Raw genomic sequence first — 11,109 nt, forward strand, 5'->3', positions numbered from 1 at the left:
GTTAATAATTGTGTGATGGCAGAATCGCTGGAAATCTATGAAGAATTCCTTTGCAAAGCAATCAGTATTGCAGCTCCTCTTCATACATATATGTAAATATATTCCCCTGATCTGTGTTTATAAATAGTGGTTTAAGGTGTTTTTCAGGGCCCCCAGCTGCATTGGGTCATGATGCATGGGTGCTGGTAGGATAGTCAGTGTGGGCAGAGGGGGAGGGGTGCATGTACTAACTGGTCCAGGCCCCCTCTCCTTCGGACCCCACTGTGAACTGAAGGTCTGTTGCATAGAACATAGGACAGGAGGGATAAGCCCTTGTCCACTGCCTTGTTCCAGTCCGAGAAAATCATTGTACCTATAATAGGAATTTCCATTTCTTTTATTTTATAATTCATCTGCCCATATATCTACAGATATCTAAGGAAACCACCACCAAATAAGAGCAGGACTGATGAGTGTGTTTGTGTGACCCGTAGAACACAATGTTGTAAACCCGGAGCGGCTAATTATTAATTCACCGTGACCCTTTAAAACTGAGAGATACAAAACAAACACAACCTTTGTTATCGGATGACATTAAAACTGTTCTGTAAAGAAAAACATGGAATTTGGCTGAAGTAATTCATGTGTGATTCCATAGTATAGGAAAATTGATTTGAAGGGAAACTCCAGCTTCCAAATCAAAATTTGTTAAAGAGCAACACAGAAACCCCTAATATTCCTATCACTGTAATCTGCTTCTTCAAAAAGTATGAATAAATACCATTTTATATGCTGAAATCCAGCTGCAAAACAGTTCATCTCTTTCTGTATAGTTTAAAATCCTGGCAGGGGAGGAGGGACTAAAACATCGTTATAAATTTCTACGCAGAATGCTGTCATTATATTGGCATAGACAATCTTAATCTGGTAATACATGGGTAGTTGATTCAGCAGTCTGGCAATGTTGCCAGATAACCAAATGGGGGGCCTGTGCAAACCCTTCTGGAAAAATGCATCAATGTAGCCATCACTTGATATTTCATCCGGCCCGATCACTATCTAGGTATGTAGATTGATATTTTCAAATATGACTTTTTCCCTTTGAAATTGCTCAAAAAATGTCTCAAGTGGATTTAAAATGTCTGGAAAACCAAGATTCATGAAAATAACATAATGATAGCATTATTAGCAATATTGATTGTCGGCATGACTACTCTAGTGATCCTGCTTAACCCGCTTGTGATTTTCTCAAGTAGGTTTAAACTCTGATTTATTGTAGCTCCAACTGCCCAACAGAAGGATACCCATTGGTCGCACCAAACATCGTCAGATCCGCCACACACCGTTCAGGGCTGAAACAGCAGATAAGGAGGTAGAAACAATAGGATTTCTACCTCCTTCTGCTGATTCAGCCGACGGCAGATTTTGGTCAGGCGCCTTCTATGGTGCCCAATCAAAATTTTCTAACCTGGCCGATCGGCGAGTCGACCGATTTCAGCAGCTTCCTGTGATACCGGTCGACTCACCGACATGCCATACACGCACCGAATATCGCACGAAACGAGGTTTCGTACGATATTATCGGTGCGTGTATGGCCAGCTTTAGAATGCTCAGACTGCCAACCCAATTAGTGGTGTTTGCTCCACTCGAATATGATTAGGATTGTATAACATGCACAATTGTGCCCTGTATTCTATATCCTAAATGTACATTAGCAGTGTTGGACCGACCCACTGGGGCACCAGAAAAAATCCTGCTGGCAATGGCATAACTATAGAGGAGGGGGGAGCCCGGGGCACAGGGTGGCCTGGACCATTGGTTCTGCTTCCTCTATAGGTCTAAGAAGTCCCCTCTTACTAGGAGTAGCTGGGAGAGGGTGCCATGGGCGTGTGGGTGGAAGGAGGGCCAGGTAGGTGAGCGCCAGGCCCTAGAGGCAAGGGGTGGTCTGTGGCAGCAGCAAGGAGAGGAGGGGTGGTCAGTAATAGGGAGCGGTGGTCTGTGGCAGCGATAGCAGGGGGAGTAGGGGTGGTTGGTGCCAGTGGGACCCTAGAGGTTAAATCATCTGGTGAGCCCTTGGGTCTCTGGTCCAGTATTGTTCATTTTAAGTGTTCTTTCTGTTCTTTTAGTCATTCATCATAATATGTATCTGGTCTTGAAGGGTCATGCTGAAACCATAAAGGGTAATTTACCCTATGGTACGCACCCGCATGAGGGTCATTTACTGTAGACTACACGGGCGCTATGTCCACCGCCGCTTTCTAATTTGCGTTTCATGATAGGAATGATGGACACCTACATGCCTTCCCCCCCACCCACTTACTGCCAAGCACAGGTTGGGATGGTCACAGATGACTGAGCACCAGAAGGGATTGCAGAAAACCACAGCAATTCATTTAACCTAGAAGGAAGGGAGCAAAATGCAAAAAAATAGGATTGGACTGGAATTCATGAATTTATGAAAAAAGCAAATGTACTGCCATTCTGCCTTTTATCCAGTTGCACAAAACATATTGCAGATATCTGAGTCAAGTATCCAGGTTTGCAAACACTCAGTTCTCCGCTAAACACTTGACTTGCATGGAGACGAGGCCCAGCCAGAATATTATTCAAGCAATGGCCAAGGCTTTATTAAGCATGATGTGTCCTTTTCAGATACCCGCTGAGAGGCTCCACAATGGCATTGTAATGATTGTAATTCGAGCACCTGATTCATGGAACCCACTGCTCGAAGCTTTTGTACTGAAAAGCAAATATTTTCACAGACAAACACAGCTCTACATAAACATTAGGGAAAATGAGTTGTTTCAAATTTGTCATTTAAAGCAGAGGCTCAGAGCTAAAATACCAACATTCCCACTCAGTGCACGGATTAGGAGGACTTTAAAAGGTCCCGGGCTCTGGTAAACTGATAAGTCCTTGGTTTTACCTGCAATAATTTAATATCGTGAGAAAGGAGTGCCGCTGCTGGGCTGCAGGGGCCTGACAATAGGGCTCATTTGTCTAGAAGGGAGTCTGGATTTACAAGGAGTTTGATTAAAACATCAGAAAACAGGGAATGACCTAGAGAGGAAATTGCACCAGGAAAGTGAGCTGAGGTGTGTGTTCCACAGGAATCTGCCCCAGTACTGCTCCCAGTGGCCTGTCCTGGAAAAGAGTAATGTAATTAGCATTGGGCATCTTTTTCTTTGGAACTTGGCCACCTCTCCCTTTATATTTGTTTATTGACCCCCAAAATCCTATAGCCTTAGCACATGCCAATGAATTAAAGAGAACATTCCGTGCGGAGGATTAGTGATGAGCAAAACTGGCCTGCTTTTCTTTTGCCAAAGTTTTGCCAAATGCACTGGAGTTGGTGGGCATTTTTTCAACAGTTTTTCCCAGTGCAAAAACACCTGTGATTGTTTTCTAGCAAAAAAAAAAAATAAAAATACGGAGATATTCTAATAATGCCATTGGTGTTTTTTTCTGAATGTTTACCTGCATTTTTTTTCAGCGCAAAAAAACCCACATTTTTTGGGGTGTTTGTTTTTTCCTGATGTTCTCAGCTCAAAAAACCCTGGCTTTTTCTATTCGCAGCTGGTAAAAATTTTGACAAAACTGTACCAAGAAAAGTTTGCTAGTTCCTTAGGAGGGTAGACCCTATGTTCTTCACAGAACTTCAGCCATACTAAATATTTAACCAGAGCAGTGATCCCCAACCAGTGGCTCTGAGCAACATGCTGCTCCCCAAACCATTGGATGTTGCTCCCAGTGGCCTCAAAACAGGTTCTTATTTTTGAATTCTTGGCTTGGAGGCAAGTCTTGGTTACATAAAAAACCAGTTGTACTGCCAAACAGAGCCTCCTATAGGCTGCCAGTCCACATAGGAGCTACCAAATAGCCAATCACAGCCCCTATTTGGCACCCCCAGGAACTCTTTTTACATTTGAGTGTGGCTCATGGGTAAAAAAAGGCTGGGGATCCCTGATCCAGGGGGTTAATAGCCCACTGCTCACCTGGGTAGGCTCTGGACCTTCCTGTCAGCCCAGGCCACCCATTGCCATAGGGTCCCTGACTCATTTTATATTTAGACCTTCTTCCTTTGGAAGGTCACAATGGCAGGACCTAAAGAGGAAGATCTTTAAAGGGCAAGGAAAGTGAATGTTACAGAGGGATTTGTGAGGCACCCCCAGTTCCTAAAGTGGTTTAACTTTGTTCAATGGGACGGTTCTCATCTTCACAAAAAAATGCACTGGCCCAGGGTATCCACCTAAAAATGCTACACCAACATCCAGTATTGGACTGGGGTGTCTGGGGCCTACCGGGGGCTGTCGTCTCCCCAGTCGTAAACTTACCGGTCCCCAGTTGCAAACTTACCACCAGCCTAAACCTAACTGCCCCCACGCACTGCATTTCTCTTACTTGCAGTCAGGATCAGGGGTGGGAGCATGGTGGGGCATGGTGAGGCCCAAAAGACCAGGGGTCCACAATGTCCAGGGCCCAGTCCGACCTAACGCCCATCTTTATTATAAACCTTCCTATTTCCTGTTTGCCAATAAAATAAATGAAATTTGGTTGTTTGGGTCACTGACCCTCCATAACTGTACACAGATTGACTATGTTGAGCATGTTATTGCTATTCTTATTTTGTATTGCTTTTCAGGCCCCCTCCTTTTCATCTTCCATTCTGACTTCTGCACGGCCACCTGGTTGCTATGGTAATCATGCTGTAGTAACCAAATAGCAGTTAAAGTTTCAAGCATGCTTTCTACATCATACTAAAAGTGTCTCAAATATCCTTTTATTTTAGTAACTGATAGAATAAGTTTGAGTTGTGGATCACCGCACCAGCTGGAAAGGGGGCACCCTAAAGTAGCACTAGAGGGAAATCCAGCCATGCTATATTGGTATGTGGCCTCTCTTATTAGGTAAAGTGGGTAAAGTCATAGATCTCATGTCTGTCTCCTATACCTGAGATAAAGGGCACAAGATTCCGAAAGGTTGTTGCCCGGCAGTGCCTGCAGCCCGTGGCATAATACCTGGGGGAGCTGTTATAAACAGGAATCAATAGGAGCCTTAGATGGAGGCTTGTTTTATTCTAAGCAGATTAAGAGCCAATTAACAAGGTAAATTGCTTTGGAATACGTTCCTTTAGCATTCGCAGTTTAAATTCTTTCACTAACCAAATAGTTAGGCATCAATACATCAAGGGGCCGATCATTATTTAAGAGCAAGCTAATGAAATGCTGGAACGCTTCCATTCTTCTGGGCTAAACGTCAATACAGATTAAATAACATTGTAGTACATTGTGATGACTGGTGTTTCAGCTGTTTTGATGGCTCAATAATGCCGTGCCAGGCTGAATTATGATGTTTTTAACTTTAAAAGGATGAACTTGTGAACCATGAAATGTCTCTTATTTTGTACTAAGAAAGGCAGATTTCTGCGGGCAGCTCTCCTATGCACTTTACCTTTACATTTCCCTGCAGAATAGCAGTAGGGGGCAATATTTTATTGTATTTCCCTGTATAGGCCATGAGCAACACAGCAACCTAGGGTTTATAGGCCAAACTACCTGCTATATTGGGATTATAACATAAAAGGAGGTCTATGGGAGAAAGCATGTGCGCAGCCAGCCACAGACAATGGAAACTGAGGCAAACTAAAACTATGTTAAGTCAGAAACACCTTTATATAGGCCCCTTTCTCTTTCCTTACAAGCACCTTATTGCCCTTAAGATAAAGCAGGTATCAGCCAATTGTACAATTGTACAAATTTTGATTTGCTGCCTGTTTTGTGGAACAAAAATACATTTAAATTACAGACTTACTGCAAAGTGCTGAGATAAGAGAAAGGAATTCCCTGCTCGATGGAGCTTACAATCTAAGTGGCAGTTCTGACTCTGTTTGGCTCTGGTCACCCTTGTCCTGTTCCTCCTAGTCTGTATCTGAAGTAGCCAACCGGGGTTCAGTGCCAGAAATGGAGAATAGGAGCCACAGACTAATAAAGAATTCAATCTGAGGGGTAAAAAAAACTTTTCAGCTATTGTCGTCCTACAACTCCCAGCATCCCCTGACACCTTCCTGCTCCCATTGTCTCTAGACCAAATCTGCTCCTTCTTACTTGAGTTTTAAATGAGACAGATACCCCATAAGGTCACCATAAATTGTATTTTTAATTGTTCCACAGTAAGAAAACCATATCCAAAACTAATGGACAGCATTAGGATGTCCTGGGTGAACCTCCCTCCTGTATAATCCTTTAAATCCACAGAACAGATTAGGCCCCTTAACTGGGATGGGCACACTGGGGATGCCACATGTTGTAGCCCAACAACTGAAGGGCCACAGTCCACTCAGTCCTACCAGTCCCAGTGATCCTACTACGTAGTTTTTACAGTTCTGTGAAATATAAATGCTAACAAATGATGTACTAACAGCAATACTACTAAACGGTAACTAATCTATAACAAGTCTTAATTTTGCTAAAGGTCTAGTAGCCCATAGCAACCTTTACACCCATTTAAAACACACATAAGCATAAGGATCAAAGTAATTAATGTGACCCTATGCTACACAGAGAAAGGTGTTATTATCTGCTGCCATCTGCTGAGCATATTTGGTACTGCACAAACACATTCCTAATTAACATGGGGTTCATTTTTAAAGCTGTTTTTGAAATGTATCTGATACAGTAGTCTTTTCAACAGGATTAGAGAAAAACATTTGCAAGCACATATTTATATAATTAGAGGAAATTACAGAATACAGACAGCTTATTATAATTATAAGAAGTAGCATTATTATTATTATAAATATTCTAAACATTAGAAGGGAATATTCATCCACAGCTGGAGCTGTGGCTTTGGGGGGGTGGCACAGGTACACTTATGTCTCTAATTGGCTGAAACTTGTGCATTTCTGTCATTTTATGGGTGATTTGCTGTGCACAGACTAAGGGGCAGATGTAACAAAATGTGAATTCATAATATATATATATATATATATATATATATATATATATATATATATATATATATATATATTTATGTAATATATATATATTTATGTAATATATATATATATAAATATTCACCCATGTGCCAGTCATTCCTATGGGATTTTTAGAAGCATATTTATCAAATGGTGAACTCTAACTTTTACCCATTAATAAATACGTTTGTAAAAATCCCATAGGAATGAATAGAATGTGTATAAAGGTCTAAATTCACATTTTGATAAATCTTCCCCTAAGTGTTTCTTTATTGGCCAAGTGGGTGCAGGGCCGTTATGGTTGGTGGATAAGGATAGGGGCACCATTGTCAGTCTGGGGGAAGACAGCTGAGGAGAATGGGTAGAAATAGCCAGATGTGTTTGTGGAGGTTTCCAATGGCAGAAACCTTAGTGTGTTATTCTTTAGTCTAGGCAAGGATTGGGGGAAATGCCTGCTCTTGTATAATTCAGTTTATTTGTAGGCGCTGGTGCATTTACAGAATTAGAAGAGGGGACGGCATCTCCCATAGAGAATAGAGAACAGCTCACATTCTGAGTACAAATAATGAGGGCTTATTTATAAATGGGTGCAAGGTTTTATCTGCAGTGCAGTTTTTTTTACCCAGAATTCCATCTGTATTGCACTCACTGCCTCTCATGGCTGAGAACCCATAATGAGACGGAATACGTGAAAGAGATTTCAGGGAGGACAGATACTAGTGGTGTGTGGGAGTTGTAAGGTAGGAGATGCCATAGAGGCAAGCGCTGTATTTCCCCGGGCAGCTGTAACAAGTCTTTCTAGTTATTCTGTTCTGCAGCAGGGAAACTCCTAGAAGGTATAAGGATATATGCGCCACACTTATTTGTTAGGCCTGTAATTAAGCCATATAGGGGTTTTAAACCTATAAATTAAGTTTTAGCATGGTGTAGAGAGTAATATTCCAAGACAATTTGCAATTATTATTTAGCTTATTGGTTGTTAGGGTCCACATTACCCTAGCAACCAGGCGGCTGTTTAAATGAGAGACTGAAAGATAAAAAAACAGTACTTTAGCTCACAACATGGCAAACATTATGTCAATCTGTCCCCAAACTATAGAAAAGAAAGAGGAAGAAGAAACCAACAGTTTTCCAGGTAAGAAATTATATTTCCATGCAATCAGTGATCTGCATTATTATCTGTTACTTTCCCACCTGCCCAGCTGGCAGGCCTGGGATTCAAAATAGGCCCCAGCATATCCAGTACACAGAGGCCCAAACAGCCCCCAGCAGCCCAATAAATAGTGAGTGTCTATGGCATCTTACAGCAGCCCCTCTGGCATTTGCCTGAACACACAGATTGCCAGTCTGGGCCTGCTACCAGCTGGAATATGTTCTGGTGACAAAATGACCTGAATTGCTCCACAAGTCTTTGCCCTTAATGCCCATGGGCTAAAATTCTGTCTGTGCTGCAGTAAGGCCTTCTGTGTATCTGTAGGTGCATCTTATAGTTTAGGTTGTCCTTTAACAATTGGTCTACTATACAGTATATGTTATGCTAATAGATCTGTGTATACAGCCATCTTACAAACCACATCAAGTACAACCCTCCCACATACACACACACATATACACCCACATTTACACACACCAACACACACTCACATTCATACACACACATGCACACATACACCCACACAAACTCATTTACACACAGACCTGCAAACACCCACCCACACACATTCATACACACACACATATACAGACACATACACCCACACAAACTCATTTACACACACTCACACACATTCATACACCCACATGTACTCATTTACAGGCACACTCACAAACACCCACACACTCACACACATTCATACACACTCACAAACACCCACACACACAAACACATTCATACACACTCACAAACACCCACACACACACACATTCATACACACTCACAAACACCCACACACTCACACACATTCATACACACTCACAAACACTCACACACAATGAAAATGCACATTTGCTTATAAAACTTGAATTCTCTCTAATGCAGCAGTTCAGCCAGAGAGCTGGGATACACATTTAGGGCCCAGCAGTACAAGTTACATGGACACCTATTGCCTGAGTGTGTGCAGTACGGTTGCCAGGGATCTGACACTGTTTATGATGGAGATTTTTCTGAGACAATAAAATCATCCCATAAAGGCTGCAGATCCCACTGTTTATACTGTGAGTGTCCTCTGGATGCGCCGCCGCCGCTGCTGGTGCCAAATGTTCCCTGTTTTGCCTCTGTCTGTCTCGCAGTTTTGGCTGGGTTTCCTCAGCTGTCAGGGTGGGTAATGTGGGTGCTGGCACCCCAGCTGCACCTCTAGTTTCCGTTAAAGTAGAAAGGTTCTGGTATTTGCATAACTGGGATGTGGTTTGGTGCAGGTCAGAGAGGAGCAGATTGTGACACTTTATTGCAGCACAAGAATATTGTGAGGCAAGAGGTTCTGCCAGCGACCCTTGCACAGCAACACACATTATTGTACAATCTGATTATAGCCACAGAGTGCAGCTATATAGGTCATAATGAACCCTGTATTGTAAGATAAAGTTCTATAACCATATACAGCATTTCCAACAGCCTATGCATAATGTTGCATTTTACAGGCCACAAGAATAAACAATTTATGGGGGACAATATAAAAATAGGGTCCAAGGTTTGCTGTTGGTCTAACAAACCCACAGCAGTCTGTAGAATTTGCTTGAAAATCACATTTGATTGGTGGCAATGAGTTGCTTTGGCCTTTTTGTTATAGTAATTAGTCCCTAATTGGCACTAGAGTGAAATCTGCACAGGGCTCCTCCCTTGCACATTATATTCCTTAACTGTGAACCTCTGCACTTTCTGTGCCCAAGGGCCCCAAGGGAAGGCAAGTCCTGATGCATGGACATAAGAAGGCAAAGATAATCCCATTCTAGATTAGACACAAGCCCCAGACCTTCAGTTTAGGGGAGTAACCACAGTATCTTCTTAAAGAGACAGGCTGCCACAAAATCAGACTAAAGTAGAAATATGCTTTAGTCTGTTATATATTAAAAACCTACAGGCAGATTGAAACACTTGCTCAATTACTAAAGTAGGTGCTATATTATTACTTAATGAACTGAAGTTGGCTTCTATCTAATAGAATAGAATAGGGGCAGCAGCCCCTCTGGCATTTGCCAAGATATCCAGATTGCCAGTCCAGGCCTGATGTATAAACAGAGCTAGTCAAGCTGGAAAAGGGGCCCATGGGGGTCTATCTTCCATCCAGCCCCTGGTGCTCATTCTGGTAAAACATCACCTGGGCTGGTAGCCTTCTCTTACCCATTGGCAGAGCCATCTTGGCAGATCTGGAGTCCCCACTGGCTGCCAGTGCCCAGCATAATTTGAAGGTTTGTGACTTGGGTGCCTTACATAGTGGCATTCCCCCCTGACAGTTTTGGCTTTGCCTATCCTGTAAAGGTTCATAAGTCACAATTCTATTATATATAAAGGTAGCCAGGCCCTGTTACCATTAAAGAGAAGATTGTTTGTCTATATTTACAGCACTGCTGCTTGGCAAGATCTAGTGTAGTTTAGCTATAGAGTAGAAGAGGTGGGCCATACAATGGGTTAAATAATAGCACATAGGGCAAAGGGATTAGATGTGACAGTGTAACAAACTCAAAGCACTGAGAATGGGAAACCGCAATCTCATGCAATTTGCTCATTGGTTGGTTTAGGGGGGATTTAGGGAATTTTGTAGGGACCCCCCTTGGGGGGAGTAGATAAGATTCCAACAGATATTATAGCCCTCTAGCTGTTACTGACACCTGTCCGTAGGTGGATACTGGCAGCAGCAGGTCTCACACCCACCATGCCTGAACCCCCCCCGTACTACAGGCAAGGAGACACTATTACATAGTAGCCCATATACTGGCCCTACCCAGTAGCTCACAGGGTTGCCCTGCTGCTCTCCTATGAATGGTAGCGCCATATCCACCCCCGTAGCAGGCTGGCACCGAGGAGCCCGCCGCCCCCTGACAGTCACTCTCCCCGCACAGCGCAGGATACAAGAATAAGGTGTCTGGCCAAGGAAACAGAGCCGGCCAATCACAGGCGAGTCCGGGTGCCCCACCGACCAATCACGGGGCGGCTCCCTAG

This window comes from Xenopus tropicalis, chromosome 5, assembly GCF_000004195.4.
Source record: "Xenopus tropicalis strain Nigerian chromosome 5, UCB_Xtro_10.0, whole genome shotgun sequence".
NCBI classification, from domain to species: Eukaryota; Metazoa; Chordata; class Amphibia; order Anura; family Pipidae; genus Xenopus; species Xenopus tropicalis.